At 43.3% G+C, this 27,245-nt stretch overlaps 1 protein-coding gene and 1 pseudogene across 10 annotated transcripts in view; both read right to left on the bottom strand.

Annotated features, from left to right (window-relative positions):
- The window catches only part of LOC126184899 (protein tipE), a 230,645-nt gene that overhangs the window by 34,155 nt on the left and 169,245 nt on the right, over positions 1-27,245 (bottom strand). The gene's annotated exons all lie outside the window — the stretch shown is intronic.
- LOC126185944 (5S ribosomal RNA) lies at positions 5,727-5,844 on the bottom strand (annotated as a pseudogene).

Here is a 27,245-nt window from a genome sequence, read left to right as displayed (position 1 = left end):
TTTGTCCGCCTGAAAATGTACTGTTGTCCCAAGCATATTGCAACAAACGGTGTATTTCTATCGCTGCTCGTTTAGTTTTTATTGCCGTTTCAAATATACCGGTCATTTTTGAAACACCCTGTATTTAGATCTAATGGCAACACATGGACACGACCTCTTTGAGGATATCCACATATGAACTGGGATGAGTGACCATGAGACAGTTGTAGCAACAATGATTAACAGATTAGGAAGGGCAATTAAAACAAGTAGAAGGATTTACATGTTCAGCAAACTAGATAAAGAGGTAGTAGTATCGTTTCTCAATAAGGAACACGAAATATTTAGCTCAGAAGAGGAACATGTAGAAGAAATGTGGCTCAGATTTAGAAGAATAGTTGACCAAGCGCTTGATAGGTATGTACCTAGTAGGACAGTTCGTAATGGGAGGGACCTCCGTGGTGTACATTCACTGTAAAGAAACTTCTAAAGAAACAGAGACTACTGTATAATAGATGTAAGACAAAGCATAGGGCCATAGATATGGAGATGCTGAATGAACACGTTTGGCTCTGAAAAGGGCAATGCGTGAAGCCCTTAACAACTACCGTAGCAGAATTTCATCGAAGGGTCTCTCACAAAACGAAAAAAAATCTTGGTCACACGTAAAGGCTGTTAGCAGCGAAAGTTAGTGTCCAGACAGTCATTTACGAGACAGGGACTGAATCGGAGGTAGCAAAGCAAAAGTAGAAACGTTGAATTTCGTTTTCAAATGTCCACTTAAAAATTAAAATCCGGAGGTATCGTCTAATTCAATTCTCGCACTTCTGTAAAGATGAACGATATAGGTATTACTGTTAGTGGCGTTGAGAAACAAATGAAACCACTAAACCTGCACAAAAATACAGGACCAGATGGTATCCCCATCAGATTCTATACCAAATTTGGGGCTGAGTTAACCGCTCTTTTAACCGTTGTTCTTCGTCCCAACGAAGAACAGTGCCCAACAGTTGGAAGAAAGCGCAAGTCACACTCATCTATAAAAATGGTTGCAAAAATAATCCACGAAACTACAGTTCAAACTCTCACATGACATTCTGAAAATTATGGATGAAGGTAGTCAGGTAGATGCAGTATTTCTTGATTTCCAAAAAGTATTTGACTCAGTACTACATTTACCCTTATAATCAAAAGTACGATCGTGTGGTGTATCAAACGAAATTTGTAATTAGATTGAAGAGGACGTAGCATGTTATCTTCTATGGAGAGTCGGTGCCGGCGTAGAAGTAACTTCGATTGTTTATGAAATAATTTCTTGTGTTTCAGGAACTTTTAATTAATATTTAATTGGTACGACGCGTTTCGGCAGCATTCTGCCATTATCTGGTGCATTCCTGTTGCATGTTCATTAAATTAGTCTGAAGTTTGATTAGGTTCATTAGCCGTGTGTGCCTGTGACATTATGTGTCGAAACTGTTGAGCAGCGATGTTTTGGTTACTGTCCTCTGTGTGCCAGGCAACTAAATTTCCAACAAAAATGGTTCTATTTCGACACATAACCTCACTGGAACACACAGAAAGTGAACCTAATCACACTTCAGATTAATGTAAAGTACTTGTAACTGGAATGCATCTGATGATGGCAGCATTCTGCCGAAACGCGTCGTGCTAATCAAATATTAGTAAAAAGTGGCTGAAACAGTAGAAATTATTTCATAAATTTACAATACAGTCTCAGCCCTCATAACATTCCGTATAATATGGTAAACTTAAATTTAGCTTCGGGTATGCCCCTCGGATGGGTGTTCGGACCCTTCCTGTTCATGTTGTGTATTAACGATATTACAGACAATATTAATAGTAACCTCAGACATTCCGCAATTGGTACATTTATCTAAAATGAAGTACTGTATGAGAAAAGCTGCACAAATATTCAATCGGATATCGATAACAGAGTGGTACTAAGCTTGACAACTTGTTTTAAATTTCCGGATGGGAGCACATGACTACAGAGTCAGCAAAGCATAACTGAAAACTATGAAACCATACAGATGCCAGAGTATAACAATTTGTCGGGATATGAAGTGGGACTATTACATAGGCTCAGTCGTAGATAAAACAAGTGGCGGAATTCTTTTCATTGATAAAATCAGTCTACAGAGGAGACTGCTTACAAGTCATTCGTCCGAAACACCCCACAACATTGCTCACGTGCGTGGGAACCGCAGCAAATAGGAATAACACGGAATATTCAACGTTTACAGTGAAGGATAGCACGAACGGTGACAGGTTTGTTTGACCAGGGGGAGATGCTCACAGAGATGCTGAAGAAATTGGCAGATACTTGAAGATAAACGCAAACTATCCCGAGAGAACCTACTTACAAAGTTTCAAGAACCGGATTTAAATGTCGACTGTAGGAATATACTACAATTCCCTAAATATCGCTCCCGTTTGGATCATGAGGACAAGATTATGTTAAATATAGCGGATACAGAGCCACTTAAACAACCATTCCTTCCGCGCTCCAAACGCGAATGAAACGGGAAGAAGCCTTAAGAACTGGTACAAGGGAAGCAATTTCTGCCATGATCTACACAGTGACTTGTAGGGTAGGAATGTAGATGAAAATATACAAGTATGACTGTAACTGGCTTTAGTATCATTTACCTAGAAACAAGTGACTTGTCTAATGGTTCAAATGGCTCTGAGCACTATGGGACTTAACACCTGAGGTCATCAGGCCCCTAGAACTTAGAACTACTTAAACCTAACTAACCTAAGAACATCACACACATCCATGCTCCAGGCAAGATTCGAACCTGCGACGGTAGCGGTCGCACGGTTTCACACTGAAGCGCCTACAACCGCTCTGCCACAGCGGCCGGCTGACTTGTCTAATGTTTGTTTTCTGTAATGATAGCAATTTGTTAAAGTAACGTTCATAAGTGAATTTATTATTATGTACTAGCTGTACCTGGTCACGCGTTGCTCTGTCTCAGTCTGGATTAAATGGAAAATAAGATAAAGAGAAAGCACACATTTCTAATACGTTTGGGAATTGGATATAGGTCCTAATCTCCTTCTCCCCCTTATCGCTGTCCATTTCCTCCTCCCCCCTCTCTCTGTGTCCATCTTATCCTCCTTCCTCCTCGTCTCCTCCCCCCCTCTCTCTGCACATCTCCTCCCCCTTCCTCCTCTCTCTGTCCCTCATCTCTCCCACCTTCTCTCAGTCCATCTTATCCTCCTTCCTCGTCTCTCTGTCGCTCATCTTTTTCACCCTCCCTCTCTTCATCTTCTCCTCCTTCCTCTTCTCTCTCTGTCCCTCATCTCCTCCCCTTCTCTCTGTCCATCTTTTCATCTTCTCCTCCTTCCTCCTCACTCTCCGTCCCTCATCTCCCCCCCTCTCTCTGTCCCTCATTTCCTCTCCCTCTCTCTGTCCATCTTCTTCTCCTCCTCTCTCTCTGCATCCACTTCTGCTCCCTCTCTCTGTCCACCTCTCCCTTTCCACTCTAATTCATTTCATCCCACCTCTCTGTCCCTTTCCTCTTCCACCCCTCTTTGACCTTGAGTCTCGTTTATTGCTATTGCATATTCAGATTTTACAGCATTTTTGCAATGATAAGCCGATAAGCCACAAATGCGGTTTTCCTCTTTTCTGTTAGAACCGTCTGTGAGGAAGAAAACAAAGCAGCACAGCGTTGGCTGTACAGCTTGGATTTAAAAATATATGTAATGAGATGGAACATACACTGATGAGCCAAAGTAACTGGTATATGCATGCGTATTCAACTACAGAGATATGTAAACAGGCAGAATACGGCGCTATGGTCGGCAACGCCTATATAACACAAGTGCCTGGCAGAGTTGGTAGAGCGGTTCCTGCTGCTACGATGATTTAAGTGAGTCTGAACGTGCTATTATACAGGGCACATGAGCATCGTCGAAGTAGCGATGAAGTGCTGATTTTCCCGTACGACCATTTCACGGGTGTACTGTGAATATCAGGAATCCGGTAAAACATCAAATCTACGACGTCGCTGCGACCTATAAAAGATCCTGCAAGAGCGGGACCAACGACGACTGAAGAGAAACGATCAACGTGACAGAAGTGCAACCTTTCCGCAAATTGCTGCAGATTTCAGTCCTGGGCCATCAAGAAGTGTCAGCGTGCGAACCATTCAATCAAACATAATCGATATGGGCTTTTGGAGCCGAAGGCCCACACATGTAGCCTTGATGACTAAACGACAGAAAGCTTTACGCCTCGCTTTGGCCCGCCAACATCGACGTTGACAGCCGGCCGGAGTGACCGAGCGGTTCTAGGCGCTTCAGTCTGGAACCGTGCGACCGCTACGGTCGCAGGTTCGAATCCTGCCTCGGGCATGGATGTGTGTGATGTCCTTAGGTTAGTTTGGTTTAAGTAGTTCTAAATTCTAGGGCACTGATGACCTTAGAAGTTAAGTCCCATAGTGCTCAGAGCCATTAGAACCATTTTTGAACCGACGTTGGACAGCTGATAACTGGAAACATATTGCCTGGTCCGATGAGTCTCGTTTCAAATAGTATCGAGTGGATGGACGTGTCGGGTATGGAGATAACCTCATGAATCCATGGACCCCGCATGTCAGCAGGGGACTGTTGAAGCTGGTGGAGGCGCTGTAATGGCGTGGGGCGTGTGAAGTTGGAGTGATGTTAGGTCCTGATACGTCTATATATGATTCTGGCAGGTGACACGTGCGTAAGCATGCTGTCTGATGACCTGCATCCACTGATGTACATTGTGCCTTCCGACAGACTTGGGAAATTCCAGGAACACAATGCGACGCCCCACACGTCCAGAATTGGACAGAGTAGGTCGAGGAGCACTCTTCTGGATTTAAACACTTCCGCCACTCACCAAACTCCCCAGACATGAACATTATTGAGCGTATACGGGATACTTTGCAACGTACTGTTCAGAAGAGATCTTCAGCCACTCGTAGTCTTATGGATCTATGTACAGCCCTGCAGGATGCATGGTGTCAATTCCCTCCAGCAGTACTTCAGACATTATTCGAGTCCATGCCACGTCGTGTTGCGGCACTTCTTCGTGCTCGCGGGAGCCCTATACAATATTAGGCATGTGTACTAGTTTCTTCGTCTCTTCAGTGTATATCGGAGAAACAATCTGTTTAATGATTTAAATGCTCCACTATCGTAGCTAAAACTGTCTGCAACAGAGGAAACAAAATCGCACATTTTCACAGCAGAGCATTTTCTTTCTCGCAGTCAGTGTTAACATAAAAAGTGAACATTATCGTTTAAAAAAAATGCAGTTTGTGGCAATCTGAATGCTTAAATCAGGAACCTTTAAAAGTTGAAATAAATCGGTCAAGAATTTTTTGAGATTTTTGCTCACAATTTCACTGTTATATATTTTATGTATATATTTGCGTATTATGTAAATTAAAGACACATATCCTACATTCGTCCAAACGTTTATTAGAGTAACGTGAAAAAATTTGCAGTAAATGGCTCAAGTACTTTTTGAGATAGTTTGATAAGCACTCCGTCTACAGGCCACAAGTGGCCCATCGGGACCATCCGACCGCCGTGTCATCCTCAATGGAGGATGCGGATAGGAGGGGCATGTGGTCAGCACACCGCTCTCCCGGTCGTTATGATGGTATTCTTGACCGAAGCCGCTACTATTCGGTCGAGTAGCTTCTCAATTGGCATCACGAGGCTGAGTGCACCCCGAAAAATGGCAACAGCGCATGGCGGCCTGGATGGTCACCCATCCAAGTGCCGACCACGCCCGACAGCGCTTAACTTCGGTAATCTCACGGGAACCGGTGTACCCACTGCGGCAAGGCCGTTGCCGAGATAGTTTGATAACAATATTTTTTATTTATTTATATATTACTTGTATTTAAAAGGAAGTATATAAAACATGTTCATATTCGAGTGGAACGTTGTGTCAAAATTTCAAGTCAGTCGACCGACCTCTTTTCGAGTCTCGCGAGCACAAACACACACGGGCTGAATTTTTATGTATAAAGAAGATTATGTCATTTGAATACGAAGCCGGACTATATATGGCTGTGAGAATGTATCATCAGGCGGAAGAAATAATAAAAAAAAATGCTCTACCGGCGTAAAAGTAGTGACAATAGATCAATAAAATTCTGTCAAACTGGAACAGAACGGAAATAAAAATCTAATCATTTTACAACCCATCAGATATGTTAGTAATGTATTCACATGTTCGGGACGTGGGTATAGCGTGTCGCATGTCAGTAAGGACGTTTTTTGTTGCCACGACGACGACCTAACATGCAAAAGGATCAATACCCGTCCACATAAGTTTGTTGGATCTTTTTATGACGAAGCCCATGACTCATTTTAGAGGGGGAAGATATTCGACACAAGAGAAGAATATTTGTTATTTGTGACCACTGACAAATGCCAAAGTAGAAACATTACAAATAAGAAAAATAGTTTGAAGATTCTATAACAACCAAAGCAGTGCAGAGTGAAATTTGAGAAGCAGTAGACGAATTAACATGCTCATAGAAGTAGTCGAAGATGTAGAAGGCATTGAGAAGGCCAAGACACTATACATAATTTAACAGGCGGAGACCTACAGAAAATAACACAGGCAGCAAAGTCCCAGTGCGATATTTTAACAACAGAATCCACAATGGATATTTATTTGTACATAAAACCACCAATTTATGAAACATATAGTTCTTGATACTTTCGTGATGAAAGAATGCAGGCGAACGTCAACAGCAAGCGAATGAAGCAGTATGGAAACTTGATCAAAAGTTAGCGTGAAGAAAAATGCGGAAAAGCTGCCACTGCATTAAAAAAAGTGCGTGGGAATGTTAAATGAAAGTTTGAGACACGATTTATTTTATTAGTTGAATTGACCTAAATCATTATTGTATTTCAACGTTGTATATAATGCCAAACTACGACGTCTTATTAAGTTCATGAATTCCTGCGGAGGAAAGAAGGATATTTTCTTAGTCTGAAAAGAAATAAATAAACTCATGCGAGGTGTGGTATATGTTTTCATTTTTTTCTCTCAATGGTCCTTTGAGCTGATCGAAGTAGCACTGACAGACGGAAGTAGATGGGAACACAGACCCATGTGATTCGTGGATGAAAATGACGCTCAAACCTCAATTACTCTACAGTCGCATCTATTGCATCGGTAGTACAGGATATTCCGTCATTGTTGTAAAATGACAGCCGTCCACAATAATCAGCCCCGCTCAGATTCCACTGCAATACAACGCAAGTATGTTCGGAGATGTGAATGTAGTGTCCAGTCTATATCTGTACTAATATACAGGGTTAGTCACTAACTATTGCCACCAAGAATAACTCTGAAAGTATGATAGGAGCTGAAAAAGTTTGTGGGACAAAAGTTGCATGGGATAACGGGGGACATAATATGACATTGGTTTTTTGTTGCTAGGTGGGGTCGCTTCAGAGATATGAAGGTCAACTTTGTTTTTTTAAATGGGATGCTATAGTTTGGTACTTATTTTCTGATAGCGGCTATCGAGACGAATCCAATGATGTATAACAGTAAGGTCTTTGAAGGTCAACGAAGATCATAAAGGTGGCATGAACGTCTGTTTACAGAAGGTGTTCAAAGTGATGATCATTGGTATCAATGCAGTGCTGCAATCTTCTTATCATGGATTCAGTGGCATTCCTTATCACATCGGCACTTATCGAAGTACATGCTTTGACAATTCTCACTCGCATATCTTCAGGTGTAGTTGGGAACCTCTTTATAAACAATGTCTTTTACGAATCCCCACAAGAAAAAAAAAAAAAAAAAAAAACAGGCGTCAAGTCTGGCGAACGGGCCAGCCACGACACATCTCCTCCGCGTCCAATCCAATGATTTGGGAACTGTCTCTGCAACTCATTTCTGGCCACCAGCGAAAAATGTGCCAGACAGCCATCGTCTTCGTACCACATTCTGTTCCTTGTTCCTTAGGTATTTCTTCCAATAAGAGACCTAATGTTTCTTGCAGGAATGTGGTGTACTTCCTATCATTAAGATTTCCTTCGATGAAATAGGGGCCTATAATTCTGTCCTCCAGAATCCCACACCATATATTCACCGACCACGGTTTTTTGTTTGCAACTTGCCGCAGCCAACATGGATTTTCAGTTGCCCAATAATGCGTGTCATGCAAATTAACATTTCCGTGTTTCGTGAATGAAACGTTGTCAGTAAATAAAATCTGAAGTTGAGCCCATCGGCAGAATTCTATGCGACCCATACAATCCGTACCAGTTAATTCTTGGTGGAGACTGATATGGTAAGGATGCTATTTATGGCGATGCAGAACACGGACAACACTACCTTGGCTCATGCCAGATTCCCCTGCGATTTGACGCGAACTAACACAAGGATCTCGGACAACAGTGGCAAGAGTACCAACTTCCGTTTCCTCGTTAGTAACTTTACTTTGCCGGATATGTTTCCCATGCGTTAAAGATCCAGTTGTTCTCTATTTATCATACACATATTTAAATGTACGACGTGTAGAGTGAGTACTTAGGGGATATCTTTCAGCGTTTAAGTTTCTAGCTCTCACAGAATTTCGCTGGCATTCTCCGTAAATGAGAAGCACATTGACTTGTTCTTCGAGGATATACCTCATTCACATTCGCTTGATTCGACGATACTAGTCTTACCGTTCCTATTAGTGTTGTATTGTGAAACCGTCGGATGGTGTTTACATGTCAATGGAACGTTAGATGGATAACGTCGTATTCAGCGAATTTTTACTATTTGCACGATTTACGAGAGAAAATTGTGAAAGCATGTGCTTCGATAAGTGCCGAAGTGATAAGGAATACCACTCAATCCATGATAAGAAGATTGCAGCACTGCATTGATACCAATGGTCATCACTTCGAAGCCCTTCTGTAAATGGACGTACATGCCACCATTGTGACCTTCGTTGACCTTCAAAGACCTTACTGTTACACATCATTGGATTCGTCTCGATAGCCGCTATCAGAAAATAAGTACCAAACTAAAGCATCACATTTAAAGAAACAAAGTTGATCTTCATATCTCTGACGCGACCCCACCTAGCACCAAAAAACCGATGTCATATTATGTCCCCCGTTGTCCCATGCAACATTTGTCCCACAAACGTTTCAGCTACTATCATACTTTCCGAGTTATTCTAGGTGGCAATAGTTCGTCACTCACCTTGTATATAGACAAGTCGTTGTTTGTTGTTCTTGCCACAAAAATCGAAAAGCAGTTGACTGGCGTATTGTGACGAGCCAATTGCTCGGCCTCCATTGACCAGACGTTTTCAATTGGTGAGAGATCAGGAGAATGTGCTGGCCAGGGCAGCAGTCGAACATTTTCTGTATCCAGAAAGGCCCGTACAGGTCCTGCAACATGCGGTCGTGCATTATCCTGCTGCAAATGTAGGCTTTCGCAGGGCTCGAATGAAGGGTAGAGCCACGGGTCGTAACACATCTGAAATGTAACGCCCACTGTTCAAAGTGCCGTCAATGCGAACAAGAGGTGTAACCAATGGCACCCCATACCTTCACGCCAGGTCATACGCCAGTATGGCGATGACGAATACACGCTTCCAATGTGAGTTCACCATGATGTCGCCAAACACGGATGCGACCATCACGATGCTGTAAACAGAACCTGGATTCATCCGAAAAAATCACGTTTTGCCATTCGTGCATCCAGGTTCGTCGTTGAGCACACCATCGCTGGCGCTCCTGTCTGTGATGCAGCGTCAAGGGTAACCGCAGCCATGGTTTGCCAGCTGATAGTCCATGCTGCTGCAAACGTCGTCGAAGTGTTCGTGCAGATGGTTGTTGTTTTGCAAACGGCCCCATCTGTTGACTCAGGGATCGAGACGTGGCTGCACGATCCGTTACAGCCATGCGGATAAAATGCCTGTCATCTCGACTGCTAGTGATACGAGGCCATTGGGATCCAGCACGGCGTTCCGTATTACATCCTGAACACACCGATTCCATATTCTGCTAACAGTCATTGGATCTGGAACAACGCGAGCAGTAGTGTCGCGATACGACAAACTGCTATCGCGATAGGCTACAATCCGACCTTTATCAAAGTCGGAAACGTGATGGTACGCATTTCTCCTCCTTGCACGAGGCATCACAACAACATTTCACCAGGCAACGCCGGTGAACTGCTGTTTGTGTATGAGAAAATGATTGGAAACTTTCCTAATGTCAGCACGTTGTAGGTATCGCCACCGGCGCCAACCTTGTGTGTATGCCCTGAAAAGCTAATCATTTGGGGGTTTGGTTGTTTGGGGGGAGAGACCAAACAGCGAGGTCATTGGTCTCATCGGATTAGGGAAGGAAGTCGGCCGTGCCCTTTCAAAGGAACCATCCCGGCATTTGCCTGGAGCGATTTAGGGAAATCACGGAAAACGTAAATCAGGATGGCCGGACGCGGGATTGAACCGTCGTCCTCCCGAATGCAAGTCCAGTGTGCTAACCACTGCGCCACCTCGTTCGGTGCTAATCATTTGCATATCACATCATCTTCTTCCTGTCGGTTAAATTTCGCGTCTGTAGCACGTCATCTCTGTGGTGTAGCAATTTTAATGGCCAGTAATGTATATACTCCTATGAAATATACAAAAGGGAAATGTGTTATAAAAATCTGGAACAATTCTACGACTTATTCCAAAACTATACGTGATACTCTAATGAGCATTCGGACAGACATAGGTTATATATACTTTTAAGTATATATGATACATAAATACAGATGTAATATGCAAACGGGAAACGTAGTTACCAAAATGCTCGAAAAGTTCTGGGATGATTTACTTCAGAGTTTTACACAATAATAAAATTATAAACAGCCGACCAGTTGCAATGGATAAAGAAATTCTTTACCTAGGTTTCGACAAATATAAATTTGTCTTCTTCACAGGGTAACAATTTTACATTAGTAAGGACTAATGTACCATCGCCGTTTTTACAATTGTCAGCATAGATCCATGTGTCAAAAATAAAATATAGCCCTAGAATTAGGGTTTGTCACGTTAATATAAAATAGCTCATGGATCTTGCAGAGCTCACAACCGAGTCGGTTGCGCTTAAGAAAACATTAAATGTGAAAGGATATGATCACACTATATGGCATTGTGTAGTGCGCAAAGTAGAGAAACAGTTTGGGGACGATGGTTGTTTGTAACAGCCTGCAGTGCATTTGTCGTCTATGAGGCAATGGTTTGTAGACAACAATGTTCCTTAAATGGTCTGGCCTACCCAGAGTCTCCACCTGAACTAATGGAACGCCTTTGAGATGAGTTTTAATGTCAAGATTCGCTCCAGATTCCAGCGTCCAACGTCACTGCCTTATCTGGTTTCGGTTGTTGAGGAAGAATGGGCTACCACTTTTCTACAGACATTCAGACAGCTCAGTGAAAGCGTTCCCAGCAGAGTTCGCTCCATCTTAAACGCGAAGGTTACACAACCTCATATTTATATCCATTAATAGGTATACAGGTACTGTTTATCACATAAGGTATATCGCCATATCCCAAACTCTTCGATTCTCTTATTTTCTACTTTCCCCACAGTCCATCATTCACCGAATTAATAAATGTTGATTTTACTGCTGTTGCTGATTATTTCTCTCTTACGTTATTCTTGACGTTTTTTGAGTACTCTGGTACATGTGTATGTTATAGTTGGAATTTACAGTGTCTGTGTAGTAATAAAAGAAAGCAATCGTATGGAAACTGCACGCAGCGCTTTTGAGACGGAGAAAATCAACACGTCCAAAAGTGAAGAAAATTGTGCAAATTATTTACGCTGCTACATTCTTGTATGCTTATTTATGTCATTGTGTCTTAATACGCTCAACTTCAGTAATAAATCAACTAAGTTTAGCTTTGTTTAAACGACATAGCTCAAGAAAATCCTTCTGAATGTCTGTTCTTATTTCAGGAGTGGATTAATTCAGTAGAGCAAAATACTAATTGCATCAGGGGACAATAAATAAACTGAAAAAATATTTTGTCCATCCTCACGACGTGCATAGCGTTTTAAAAATCTGATAAACCGGCTTCAATGCTCTTTTGACCACTACATACACACCTGCGTAACCGAGATAAAAGTAAAACCTGACTTCAGCGCAGTTCAGTGGAATGCACCATGAACAGGACGATGTGGTCTGTCTAAACTGTCCAGTCTGCAGCGTATCTCAAAGGGTCATTTCAAGCTTAGACAGCGCGCCTGTTGTCTCTTGTCGGCAGGAAGGAATGTCAGCACGCGATGTTACTGGCCAGACCGGTGCACGCAACTACAACGTGATTCGAACATTTAACTACAACCGTAAGGCACAAAACAGTGAAGATCTGCCTCTTAATGATTGCCCACGATCAACAACAGCTGATGACTGCTACCTAAAAATTAAGGGTCCGAGCTACCAAGATGGGATTGCAATAAAACCACACGTCAAAAGTAAATAGAGCGACGGTAAGGACGCCAGATCTGGAGGAACAAGGTTCCAATCCCCGCCTGGCAAACCAGATTTAAATTTTAAATCGCTTAAGGGAGCTCCTGGGTAGGTTCTTTGAAAACAATATCGCCGATTTCTTTTCTAACCTTCCCTGCTCCGAGCTTATGACATTATCATCGACGATATGTCAGCCTCTAATATTACTTCGTTCAAAAATAAACAGCAAGTAATTTGGAGGAGTCAAGCATAAACTATTCTCACAGAGCTTTTTTTACTAAACATAAGACAAACGAACTGATCAGTAACGAATAAATTAATCCTGTAAGTTATTAGTTTAAGTAAGTAAATATTCGACACATTTATATCGTTAGATATGCTCTGCGAATGTGTGGAACAGGGTACTTTTTGCTGTGTCAGTTGTTACGTTTCCTGCTGTTCCATCTCTGGTGAAACATAGGAAGAGTGACTGCCTATGTGCGTTATAAGTCTAACTTTACCTTCACAGCTGTGCGGAATCGAAACGTAGAGTGCCGAGGAATACTTGCAGTTCCCGTCCTTAAAGACGGTTCTTGAAATTTTTAAACAAATTTTTATAACGCACAAAACATCTTTCTTCAGTGTTTGCCAGTTAAATACACTCCTGGAAATTGAAATAAGAACACCGTGAATTCATTGTCCCAGGAAGTGGAAACTTTATTGACACATTCCTGGGGTCAGATACATCACATGATCACACTGACAGAACTACAGGCACATAGACACAGGCAACAGAGCATGCACAATGTCGGCACTAGTACAGTGTATATCCACCTTTCGCAGCAATGCAGGCTGCTATTCTCCCATGGAGACGATCGTAGAGATGCTGGATGTAGTCCTGTGGAACGGCTTGCCATGTCATTTCCACCTGGCGCCTCAGTTGGACCAGCGTTCGTGCTGGACGTGCAGACCGCGTGAGACGACGCTTCATCCAGTCCCAAACATGCTCAATGGGGGACAGATGCGGAGATCTTGCTGGCCAGGGTAGTTGACTTACACCTTCTAGAGCACGTTGGGTGGTACGGGATACATGCGGACGTGCATTGTCCTGTTGGAACAGCAAGTTCCCTTGCCGGTCTAGGAATGGTAGAACGATGGGTTCGATGACGGTTTGGATGTACCGTGCACTATTCAGTGTCCCCTCGACGATCACCAGTGGTGTACGGCCAGTGTAGGAGATCGCTCCCCACACCATGATGCCGGGTGTTGGCCCTGTGTGTCTCGGTCGTATGCAGTCCTGATTGTGGCGCTCACCTGCACGGCGCCAAACACGCATACGACCATCATTGGCATCAAGGCAGAAGCGACTCTCATCGCTGAAGACGACACGTCTCCATTCGTCCCTCCATTCACGCCTGTCGCGACACCACTGGAGGCGGGCTGCACGATGTTGGGGCGTGAGCGGAAGACGGCGTAACGGTGTGCGGGACCGTAGCCCAGCTTCATGGAGACGGTTGCGAATGGTCCTCGCCGATACCCCAGGAGCAACAGTGTCCCTAATTTGCTGGGAAGTGGCGGTGCGGTCCCCTACGGCACTGCGTAGGATCCTACGGTCTTGGCGTGCATCCGTGCGTCGCTGCGGTCCGGTCCCAGGTCGACGGGCACGTGCACCTTCCGCCGACCACTGGCGACAACATCGATGTACTGTGGAGACCTCACGCCCCACGTGTTGAGCAATTCGGCGGTACGTCCACTCGGCCTCCCGCATGCCCACTGTACGCCCTCGCTCAAAGTCCGTCAACTGCACATACGGTTCACGTCCACGCTTTCGCGGCATGCTACCAGTGTTAAAGACTGCGATGGAGCTCCGTATGCCACGGCAAACTGGCTGACACTGACGGCGGCGGTGCACAAATGCTGCGCAGCTAGCGCCATTCGACGGCCAACACCGCGGTTCCTGGTGTGTCCGCTGTGCCGTGCGTGTGATCATTGCTTGTACAGCCCTCTCACAGTGTCCGGAGCAAGTATGGTGGGTCTGACACACCGGTGTCAATGTGTTCTTTTTTCCATTTCCAGGAGTGTATATCGTCATTTATGTTAATGTTTACCACAGATCAAAAATACCTGTCACCATTCGTATCGTCAGCCTTTGTACAAGCTTGATGTCTTCTGTTATCTCCGCTCAATTGAGCAGTATTCCAGACTGCGTTACACACATGTTTCGTGTCTCATTAATTGTGTAGACTAAGGCTACTTCATAGCCATTTGGTTGCCAACGTTTATAAAAGCCTAATATTTAGCCTAGATATGTTGCTGCAATTTCACGCCGACCGAGTTTTCTCATAGATAAATGCAAATGGTTCAAATGGCTCTGAGCATTATGGTACTGAACATCTGAGGTCATCAGCCCCCTAGAACTTAGAACTACTTAAATCTAACTAACCTAAGGACATCACACATATCCATGCCCGAGGGAGGATTCGAACCTGCGACCGTAGCGATCGCGCGGTTCCAGACTGAAGCGCCTAGAACCGTTCGGCCACTGCGGCCGGCAGATAAATGCATCATACGAGGAAAGTTCGAGATTTCAACTAATACTATTCACATCATCATTGCCGTATAATAAGAACAGTTATGGGCCAGTTATCTTCCTTCGGGTACTGCACGTATTACTGCAGTGTCTTTACATGTATCTTTATCCTAAATTACGTGCTTTGTCTTCAAGATATTTTCAATTCACTCGCAGTTCTAATTAGATATCCCATGCTAACACTTTTCACTTAATTAGACTTCAGTATCACTAAAAGCCCTCAGAAAGTTTAAAGAAACCGAATCGTCCTGGTTACGTCCATCCAATGCCTTACAACATTGTGTGCGAGAAGTGTGAGTGCATGAGTGTAGTTCATTAGTAGCTCCCCGTCTGTAAGAGGGGAGTTGTTCTACATAATAGCACACTTCAAAAAATTAATTATTTATGCTACGCGGACACGGTTGCTTATGCTCCGCGGATACAAGTTTTTAGTTTCTTGTATTTAGTCCACCACACTACTCTTAGACTCAAGACCTTTCCACTAGGCCACAATCGGGAGGAGAAAAACATAGTAGCTCTTTTTGAATCACTGTAACTCGTTAATTATTAACTACAACTAAATTGTTGAGAGGTTTATTGTGTGTTTTCTGTCGACGACAAGCAAAGATTACATCGTCTTTACCCTAAAACACACGTGTGTAATAGCTCATTTCATCGTGTAACTTTGAAGTAAATGCTTAAATTTTGTGTGTGCAGCGTGTGTATGGGGCAGAAAGGGACATTTTCCGGCACCATACAAAAACAACGGAAAGCAATGTTCATAACGTTGTATCTTCCAGAGTTCTGGTCGCAAACTCGGCTAATGTTGAATTTGACTGATCTCATGCGGAATTCTATTTGATCGGTTCTCGCAGTTAAATGTGTCACTGTTTGTAAGTGTTCTGTGTTAATGTACAGTCTTTGACTGGCAGGGATAAACAAACAGACCAGTATTTACGTAAATTCGTATGGGTCTGTAGGTACATAGGAGAGAGTCGGACAAAGTGGCCAGCTAAGATATTTCTATTTTCTAAGCTGAGTGGCAATAGATGGAAATGAGCGTTTATAATCTACAGCTATCGAGGTATGATATGGAGCAATTTAATCACCTTAGGGTCAAATAAAGTGCTTGAAACAATTCAACTTTCATAAAGTGGCAACATGGCCACTTTGCCTTAAATGAGTGGGCTAAATAGCCACTTAATTTTAAACTAATAAATGAGGGATAAAAAACTGTTTTGCATATTTTGTTGTGAAACGTGATTCGAATTAAATTATTTTCACGTTTCACAAACAAAGGTCAAACTGAGTTCCTCAACTCCTGTACAGAGTTCGTGAGCTCAGAGGAAGCACATATTTGTATTTTATTCACAGTACATGCACTCTGTGTCTCCATCTTTGTCATCAAAAAGAGCTCTTCTAGGTTTCGGATTCCTGCTTTTCGCACTCTTCTTTTTACTGCCTTCTTCTTTGTCGATTTCCGTCTTTGTTTTTTTATTTTCTTTTTCTTGTCTTTCGTTATTTTCCGCTTCTTCACTTCTGAGCCCTTCTTTCGGGCGCTGCTTTTACTTCCACCCCCCCCCCCCCCCCACCGCCCCCCCCTTTTACTCAAAGCGGCCAGATGCCACTTTGTCGCATTGACGCTTTTTAAACGGCAGCTGTGTACCCTCTGATAACATGACCGAACTTTCAATAAGTAAAGTAGGATTACGGAGTCAAGAAAATACACTTTCAACATAATTTCATTAAAAAGACGTAAGTCACAGTCCCTCTCCATAATAAATACACAAACAGTCATCAGGATAACTAAAAGCCACAAAAGTTATTATAACTCTGAGGTGCGACACAGCAAACAGGTTAGACGTCATGTTGTGACTGGGCCCTCCAGAGAGAGTAAGTTAAGGCATTTTCCCCGCGATGCCAGCCCCTCATAGTCCCCGGGGCCCCAACAGCCAGCCACTTATCCCACCATGGCCGCTTTGGCTGGCTCTCCCCTAACTGACATCGAATTGCATCTGGAATTGCAGGCTACTCGTACTCGTCAAGAGATAACGTAGTACGCTTTCCTGAGCAAAGTGCTTGACGTCACTTCCATGTCGAGTTCTCTAAAGGAAAAGTGGAAAATGAAAGGAACGTACAGTCGACAACGAGGTCACTAGAGACGGTGCGTAAGCTCGGGTTGAGGAAGCAGAGGGCAGGAAATCAGTCATTTCATTTCCAAAGGAATCCTCGCAATATTTTCCTTAAATGGTTGAGAGAAACCACAAAAAGCCTAAATCTGGATGGCCAGACTAAGATTCGAAGCGCTATCCTCCCGTGTGCCAGACCAGGTTCTTACCACTGCGCCGCTTTGCTTGGTGAGTTCATTAGGGGCAGAGGGCAGACTCAGTAGAAGCAGACAGAATTACCAGATGATTTTCTACATAAAGTGCTTTAGAGATACCAAGGGGCATCTAAATCAGCCGGATGCTGATTTGAACAATGATACATCCTAACACGAATCGTCCAGCACAGCAGTGTAACTTTTCTCGTTTATTTCCGATTGATGTCATAAAAGATCATCGGAAGAAAGGCCACTAGTTTTGGATTTATGAGAGCGTATAAAGGAACAGCTAAGAGCGCTAGACCTACATAAGAAAGACAACCTACTTCCTACTTGGAAGATTTCACGTGATTATTAATCGAATACTTTATGATACAGATACGTGAAGTATATTCTAGTAATGCAGACATTGAGCCTAGTTGTGTTCAAGTGTTACCGCTAAGAGGATGTCAGTGATCTGACGAATACACACATCAAAAAAAATTTAGCATCATCTCGGTTCCGAGAGTTCCGGAATCTGTACAGAAAACTGGAATAGAGATTAACATAAACATCATTTCCGCCCTTTTTATAGCTCATGAAAACCACACATTGCATGTTGTACCACCATACAGCGAGACTTTCAGTGGTGGTGGTCAAGATTGCTAATACCCAGTAGCACATCCTCTTGCATTGATGCATCCCTGTAGTCGTCGTGGCATACTATCCTCAAGGAAGTGTTGGTCCAGATTGTCCCACTCCTCAACGACGATTCGGTGTAGATCCCTCCGAGTGGTTGGTGGGTCACGTCGTCCATAAACAGCCCTTTTCAATCAATCCCAGGCATTGTCGATAGGGTTCATGTCTAGACAACATCCTGGCCACTCTAGTCCAGCGATGTCGTTACCCTGAAGGAAGTCATTCACAACATGGGCACAGTGGGGGCGCGAATTGTCCATGAAGACGAATGCGTCGCCAATATGCTGCCGATATGGTTGCATTATCGGTCGGAGGATGGCATTCACGTATTGTACAGCCGTTACGGCGCCTTCCATGACCACCAACGGTGTACTTCGGTCCACACCCTAAAACATCAGGGAACCTCCACCTTGCTGCACTCGCTGGTCAGTGTGTCTAAGGCGTTCAGCCTGACCGGGTTGCCTCCAAACACGTCTCCGACGATTGTCTGGTTGAAGGCACATGCGACACACATCGGTGAAGAGGACGTGATGCCAATCCTGAGCGGTCCATTCGGTATGTTGTTGGGCCCATCTGTACCGCGTTGCATGGTGTCGTGGTTGCAAAGATGGACCTCGCCATGGACGTCGGGAGTGAAGTTGCGCATCATGCAGCCTATTGCGCACAGTTTGTGTCATACCACGACGTCCTGTGGCTGCACGAAAAGCATTATTCAACATGGTGGCGTTCCTGTCAGGGTTCCCCTGAATCATAATCCGTATGTAGCGGTCATCCACTGCAGTAGTAGCCCTTGGGCGGCCTGAGCGAGGCATGTCATCAACAGTTCCTGTCTCTCTGTATCTCCTCCATATCCGAACAACATCGCTTTGGTTCACTCCGAGACTCCTGGACACTTCCCTTGGTGAGAGCCCTTGCCTGCACAAAGGAACAATGCGGACGCCATCGAACCACGGTATTGACCGTCTAGGCATAATTGAATTACAGACAACACGAGGCGTGTACCTCCTTCCTGGTGGAATGACTGGAACTGATCGGCTGTCGGACCCTGTCCGTCTGATAGGTGCTGCTCATTCATGGTTTTTTACATCTTTGGGTGGGTTTAGTGACATCTGTGAACAGTCAAAGGGACTGTGTCTGTGATACAATATCCACAGTCAACGTCTATCTTCAGGAGTTCTGGGAACCGGGGTGATGCAAAACGTTTTTTGATGTATGTGAAACAGTTAAGACTAGTACAATTCATCATACTATAAAAGAAAACAAAACATTCGAAACAGTAGTCGATGTTTCGACTTACACGCAAAGCCCTTCTTCAGAGCTGCAACACTACTTCACTCATCGTTGCGGATATGCCTTAACCGTGAGGTGTCTAACATGAGACTAATGCAGGTGACAACGTATGCACTGTTAACCACGGAACAAAGTGGCACAGACGTCATGCCAGCTACATTGTTTTATCTGCTGCGAAAAAATGACACTCTCAGCTACAGACATTAAAGCAGAGAAAAAGCTATCATCCAGCCACGTATTCGCATTACAATAAATTAACCCGATGGAACGCGACAGTGTCACCGAATAGTGATATCTGCTGTGGAAAAATTTGTCTTGATGTTGAGTAAATGTGAGATGTGCAATGTGGTTCACGCGCCGAGCATGAATAACGAGTAGAAACCACGTAACAGCTAAAGGTAGTATTATCATCTCACATGAAGCACGTGACCTAGCTAAGTGTTGCCGAAGCGATTTCCTCTCGACTTTTTCCCCACAAAAGTTCTGGCGGCTTTCTTAGACTTTGCCCACTAGTTTCAAGAATAGAATTTTTTAATGAGAAATTAATGGAACATAAATTAGAATTTCTCTGCGAGTTCGATTACATAACTTACACGACGAGAGAGCACTAATTGTAAAATTTATGGCTGCCTTCATCATGTCAGTTGACGAGGGCCATTTTACACTCACTAGGATGTCGAAGTAAGTGGGCCAGGATGTGCTTAGAATCAGGTGTAAAAATAGTATTGCATGATAAGAACTTTGGCACAAAGGTATGTCTGAATGTGACTTTTCCTGTGTTTTCCTACACGGTGTGTACAAACGAAAGAGACGAGTAGCGGGCAATGAAAGAAGCACACAACCCTATAAATGTAGGTCCGGAAACCAACGGTTCCCCCTGTACGACGTATGCATAAGTGCACTCACTCCAATGTTACAGCGTCAGTGTCTTTTAAGACTACGTTTACTTCGAAACACCGCAAGTGAGGCGTAAATTACATTACTATACAAAAGTGATAAACTTCTCTCGTTTGATTTAATTATCAATCCGGATAGCTAAGTACTGTTAAATAGCGCCTCGACAATAAGTGTATCGGTCGTGACACGCCAATGCCAAGGCCCCACAGGTCACCCCGTTTGAAGCCGTTGGATGTTTTTATTTGGGGACATTTAAAAACTTTGTTGCATTCCAGACCGGATGACAGTGTCGACGAACTCCGGGAACGAACTGCGGATTGTTGTCAATGATTTCGGAGCACGCAAGGGACTTTTAACATGTACGATAATCGATTAGGAGACATAGCTTACATGACAAGAGAGCACGCGTTGTAAAATTTGTGGCTACCTTTATCATACCAGTTGACGAGGGTCATTTTACACTCACTAGAGTATCGAAGTAAGTGGGCCAGGATGTGCTTAGAATCAACTTTTATTGCATTATTTGTTTAATAATTTCCAGCAGCAGGTTTGGCGGTGACAAGATAGCAAGATGACAACAGCAGCTATACAGTTGCGCATACGAAACAGATCCACCCACCAACTCTCTCCCTCTCTCTCTCTCTCTCTCTCTCTCTCTCACACACACACACACACACACACGCGCGCACACACGCACACACACACGCACACACACACACACACACACACACACACACACACAGAGAGAGAGAGAGAGAGAGAGAGAGAGAGAGAGAGAGAGAGAGAGAGAGAGTGAGAGTGAGAGAGAGAAAGACAGAGAGAGAGAGGCAGAGAAAAAGCTAGAATCTGTATTTAACAATGGCGCTAGACACGCCTTACTGGACATGTGGAACACTTGTTACAATATATTTGTCCTTAAATGTATATCTGCAATGTGTATCCTCAGGGATGTACTCATGTGTGTACGTACTAAGGCATAATACGTCCATAGGGAAAATCATTCATTTCCGAACCTTGTTTAGTAGGAGTATTTGCTTGTTTCACTGTCTTGTATTGGCCCATTTAATTTGTATCTGTAGCAGTAAAACACGTTGTATATGTTGGGGGATTCTATAAAAGAGTGCAAAAAATAAACAAGTTGCACAGAGTCGGGGTAAACTAGTCCAATGGCATTCTCAACTTCGAGAATAGAATATATCATTCCGTACCATGCAACAGTATCTCCAAACGAAAACCAGAAACTTCAAAGGCAAGCAGAAGATCGGTGCACGAGATTTTGTCTTGTTATTTCTGGCATTCCTGCTGTATAAATCCCCAGATTTTCGGTGCCAATGTCAGGTTGACTAAAACCATACAGGACATGACACCACACGACTGAAATGTCAAATCATTATAAAACGAGACAATAGCGGATCAGCAGTCTGTTTTCCTGCTCTCATTTATCAAGAACAGTTAAAATGGTCCGCATGCTCAGTGGGCTATAGCTCTTCAAGACACAAGTGCAGACGAATAAACAGACCGCAAAAGAGAACTTGATGACTGGCCAATGACGTCAAATACATTATTATCACATTACGATCAAGTAAGCCAATTCTATGACTGGTAGACTTGTAAGCCTAAAAGAAAGCCACTGCGAATGGGTCGAAACGTCGGCTCTATTTTCCATACATTGTTCTATTTTACAGTGTGACGCAGAATTACACGCTAATACGATTTTATTCGAATCGTTGTTGCATTTAGACTCTCGCTCCGGCCCCATGTGATGCTGTTAACTATATATATATATATCTGTTTTCCTGCTCTCATTTATCAAGAACAGTTAAAATGGTCCGCATGCTCACTGGGCTATAGCTCTTCAAGACACAAGTGCAGACGAATAAACAGACCGCAAAAGAGAACTTGATGACTGGCCAATGACGTCAAATACATTATTATCACATTACGATCAAGTATATATATATATATATATATATATATATATATATATATATATATATATATAGTTAACAGCATCACATATATATATAGTTAACAGCGAGAGCCTAAAGGCAACAACGATATATATATATATATATATATATATATATGCCGTGATGTTTTGAGAGCACTGAGTAAGAAAGATACGCTAGGACTTAGGCCGTCTAACACAGTGGGAGGTGGAATAAAGCCTTTTCCTCTAATCGTGCATCCAAGTAATGTAGCTCTGAAATGGTTGCGTACACCCTCTCGTGAAGTGGTATACTGACAGTCTGCAACCCCTCTTATTGACTCGCTCTAGCCCCAATTTACACAACATAAACAAGCTTGTACGTAAATGGCTGCATGTACAATGTAGTGTTACGGGCATGTTGCCTACCCCTCTAAAATGGCACCAAGGGGACCACCAAAGCTTAACGTCCCAATGCGACGGACATATCACCCGGCTACGGAGGCATGTACAGCCACAGTTGATGTAAATTGTAGTGATAGTAATATGCGCATATACAGATAGTGGTAGTATTGCGTACATAATGTATGAAAGGGCAGTACACTGGCAGACATGTCATTTATGCTCAAGTGATTCATGTGAAAAGGTTTCCGACGTGATTATGGAAGCACGAGAGAAATTAACAGACTTGAATGCGGAATGGTAGATGGAGCTATACGCATGGGATATTCCTTTTCGGAAATCGTTAGGGAATTCAATATTCCGAAATCTACAGCGTCAAGAGTGTGCCGAGAATACCACATTCCAGGCATTATCTCTCACCATTGACAACGCACTGGCCAACGGCCTTCACTCAGCGACCAAGGCCAGCGGTGTTTTCGTAAAGTTGTCAGAGCTAACAGACAAGCAACATTGCGTGAAATAATTGCAGAAATGAATGTAGGACGTCCGAAGAACGTCTCCGTTAGGACAGGACGGCGAAATTGTGCGTTAATGAGCTATGACGCGAATGCCTTTGGTAAAAACACGATGTCGGCTCCGGTGCCTCTCCTTGACTAGCCACCACATCGGTTGGACCCTAGACGACTGGAAAAAATGGCTCTGAGCACCATGGGACTTAACATCTGAGATCATCAGTCCCCTAGAACTTAGAACTACTTAAGCCTAACTAACCTAAGGACATCACACACACCCATGCCTGAGGCAGGAGTCGAACCTGCGACCGTAGCGGTCGCGCGGTTCCAGACTGTAGCGCCTAGAACCGCTCGGCCACCCAGGGTTTTGAGTGCATCGTATTCAAGCTGATTTATCAGACACATTTTATATCTCAAAATGTCTGGTACAGTAGAGTATTGTCTATATGGTGTTCCTTTCAGTTATGTTGACCTTTACAGAACTGACCTATATCCAGACGAACTGTGAGGTAGTTTCCTTCTTTCGTGTCGAACGTGCTTCACAAATATGAAATCGGCATACACACTCAAATGGATTTACAGTATTCGTAGATTTTCTAGAATGAATATGTGTCCAGGTTCGAGTCCCGGCGTGGCACGCAGTTTTAATCTGCCAGGAAATTTCATTCATCGGTTTTATCGGTTTTATTTGTGCCTGGCTCAAAGATGTAACATGACTAAATTTATTAAATACTACACTATGTGTGAGAAATGAGCGAATATAGAATGTTTCTAACCACGGGGTACATTAAAATGCCGCTTGGTAAACTGACGAGGAATGATTATTTCGCACTGTGTCTTTTCACTACATGCTGCCATGTGCTCTACGTGTGGGGCTATCACAGTGAAGTATGATTAATGTTAAGCAGGTGACTTGTGCTGTGGTGGCTCGCATAGCTCCATTAGGCCCCGGTGACTTATGTCCGTCACTCTGTTCTTTTATTCCTAGAAAAGTCCGCGTGATTATGGAGGTGGTTGCAGATCATATGCTCTTTGGAGGAGGTAGGTCAACCAGAACATCATTTCATCCATCGTATTAGCTGTCGACGAGAAATTAGGCCGAAAGAAAAAAAAAACATCGAAGAATTTCATGACATCATATGAGCGCAAAAGCAAATTTGGAGATGACTAGTAATGTACGAAACCTTTTAACCGCGAACATTCTAAATGAATCTAACGGTGACTTTTATGTATATACACAGATAACAGTGGCCATTCGGTTTTATCCATATTTCCACAGGCCGGTCGGTGTGGCCATGCGGTTCTAGGCGCTTCAGTCTGGAACCGCGTGAGCGCTACGGTCGCAGGTTCGAATCCTGCCTCGGGCGTGGATGTGTGTGATGTCATTAGGTTAGTTAGGTTTAAGTAGTTCTAAGTTTTAGGGGACTGATGACCACAGATGTTAAGTCCCATAGTGCTCAGAGCCATTTTGAACCATATTTCCACAACGAGTTTCAGAAGACTATACCTCCTTGCGTGCCTCAGCGATACAGATGGCCGTACCGTAGGTGCAACCACAACGGAGGGGTATCTGTTGAGAGGCCAGACAAACATGTGGTTCCTGAAGAGGGGCAGCAGCCTTTTCAGTAGTTGCAGGGGGAACAGTCTGGATGATTGACTGATATGGCCTTGTAACATTAACCAATACGGCCTTGCTGTGCTGGTACTGCGAACGGCTGAAAGCAAGGGGAAACTACAGCCGTAATTTTTCCCGAGGACATGCAGCTTTACTGTATGATTAAATGATGATGGCGTCCTCTTGGGTAAAATATTCCGGAGGTAAAATAGTCCCCCATTCGGATCTCCGGGCGGGGACTACTCAAGAGGGCGTCGTTATCAGGAGAAAGAAAACTGGCGTTCTACGGATCGGAGCGTGGAATGTCAGATCCCTTAATCGGGCAGGTAGGTTAGAAAATTTAAAAAGGGAAATGGATAGGTTAAAGTTAGATATAGTGGGAATTAGTGAAGTTCGGTGGCAGGAGGAACAAGACTTTTGGTCAGGTGATTACAGGGTTATAAATACAAAATCAAATTGGGGTAATGCAGGTGTAGGCTTAATAATAAATAAAAAAATAGGAGTGCGGGTTAGCTACTACAAACAGCATAGTGAACGCATTATTGTGGCCAAGATAGACACAAAGCCCACACCTACTACAGTAGTACAAGTTTATATGCCAACTAGCTCTGCAGATGATGAAGAAATTGATGAAATGTATGACGAGATAAAAGAAATTATTCAGGTAGTGGAGGGAGACGAAAATTTAATAGTCATGGGTGACTGGAATTCGTCAGTAGGGAAAGGGAGAGAAGGAAACATTGTAGGTGAATATGGATTGGGGGAAAGAAATGAAAGAGGAAGCCGCCTTGTAGAATTTTGCACAGAGCATAACTTAATCATAGCTAACACTTGGTTCAAGAATCATAAAAGAAGGCTGTATACCTGGAAGAATCGTGGAGATACTAAAAGGTATCAGATAGATTATATAATGGTAAGACAGAGATTTAGGAACCAGGTTTCAAATTGTAAGACATTTCCAGGGGCAGATGTGGATTCTGACCACAATCTAATGGTTATGAACTGCAGATTGAAACTGAAGAAACTGCAAAAAGGTGGGAATTTAAGGAGATGGGACCTGGATAAACTGAAAGAACCAGAGGTTGTAGAGAGTTTCAGGGAGAGCATAAGGGAACAATTGACAGAAATGGGGGAAAGAAATACAGTAGAAGAAGAATGGGTAGCTCTGAGGGATGAAGTAGTGAAGGCAGCAGAAGGTCAAGTAGGTAAAAAGACGAGGGCTAATAGAAATCCTTGGGTAACAGAAGAAATATTGAATTTAATTGATGAAAGGAGAAAATATAAAAATGCAGTAAATGAAGCAGGCAAAAAGGAATACAAACGTCTCAAAAATGAGATCGACAGGAAGTGCAAAATGGCTAAGCAGGGATGGCTAGAGGACAAATGTAAGGATGTAGAGGCTTGTCTCACTAGGGGTAAGATAGATACTGCCTACAGGAAAATTAAAGAGACCTTTGGAGAGAAGAGAACCACATGTATGAACATCAAGAGCTCAGATGGCAACCCAGTTCTAAGCAAAGAAGGGAAAGCAGAAAGGTGGAAGGAGTATATAGAGGGTTTATACAAGGGCGATGTACTTGAAGACAATATTATGGAAATGGAAGAGGATGTAGATGAAGATGAAATGGGAGATAAGATACTGCGTGAAGAGTTTGACAGAGCACTGAAAAACCTGAGTCGAAACAAGGCCCCGGGAGTAGACAACATTCCATTAGAACTACTGATGGCCTTGGGAGAGCCAGTCATGACAAAACTCTACCATCTGGTGAGGAAGATGTATGAGACAGGCGAAATACCCACAGACTTCAAGAAGAATATAATCATTCCAATCCCAAAGAAAGCAGGTGTTGACAGATGTGAAAATTACCGAACTATCAGTTTAATAAGTCACAGCTGCAAAATACTAACGCGAATTCTTTACAGACGAATGGAAAAACTGGTAGAAGCAGACCTCGGGGAAGATCAGTTTGGATTCCGTAGAAATATTGGAACACGTGAGGCAATACTAACCTTAAGACTTATCTTAGAAGAAATATTAAGAAAAGGCAAACCTACGTTTCTAGCATTTGTAGACTTAGAGAAAGCTTTTGACAACGTTAACTGGAATACTCTCTTTCAAATTCTGAAGGTGGCAGGGGTAAAATACAGGGAGCGAAAGGCTATTTACAATTTGTACAGAAACCAGATGGCAGTTATAAGAGTCCAGGGGCATGAAAGGGAAGCAGTGGTTGGGAAAGGAGTGAGACAGGGTTGTAGCTTCTCCCCGATGTTATTCAATCTGTATATTGAGCAAGCAGTAAAGGAAACAAAAGAAAAATTCGGAGTAGGTATTAAAATTCATGGAGAAGAAGTAAAAACTTTGAGGTTCGCCGATGACATTGTAATTCTGTCAGAGACAGCAAAGGACTTGGAAGAGCAGTTGAACGGAATGGACAGGGTCTTGAAAGGAGGATATAAGATGAACATCAACAAAAGCAAAACGAGGATAATGGAATGTAGTCAAATTAAATCGGGTGATGCTGAGGGGATTAGATTAGGAAATGAGACACTTAAAGTAGTAAAGGAG

Source organism: Schistocerca cancellata, chromosome 4 (genome assembly GCF_023864275.1).
Source record: "Schistocerca cancellata isolate TAMUIC-IGC-003103 chromosome 4, iqSchCanc2.1, whole genome shotgun sequence".
NCBI lineage: Eukaryota > Metazoa > Arthropoda > Insecta > Orthoptera > Acrididae > Schistocerca > Schistocerca cancellata.
Note: the sequence above shows the minus strand (reverse complement) of the source record. Positions and strands in the feature narration are given on the sequence as shown.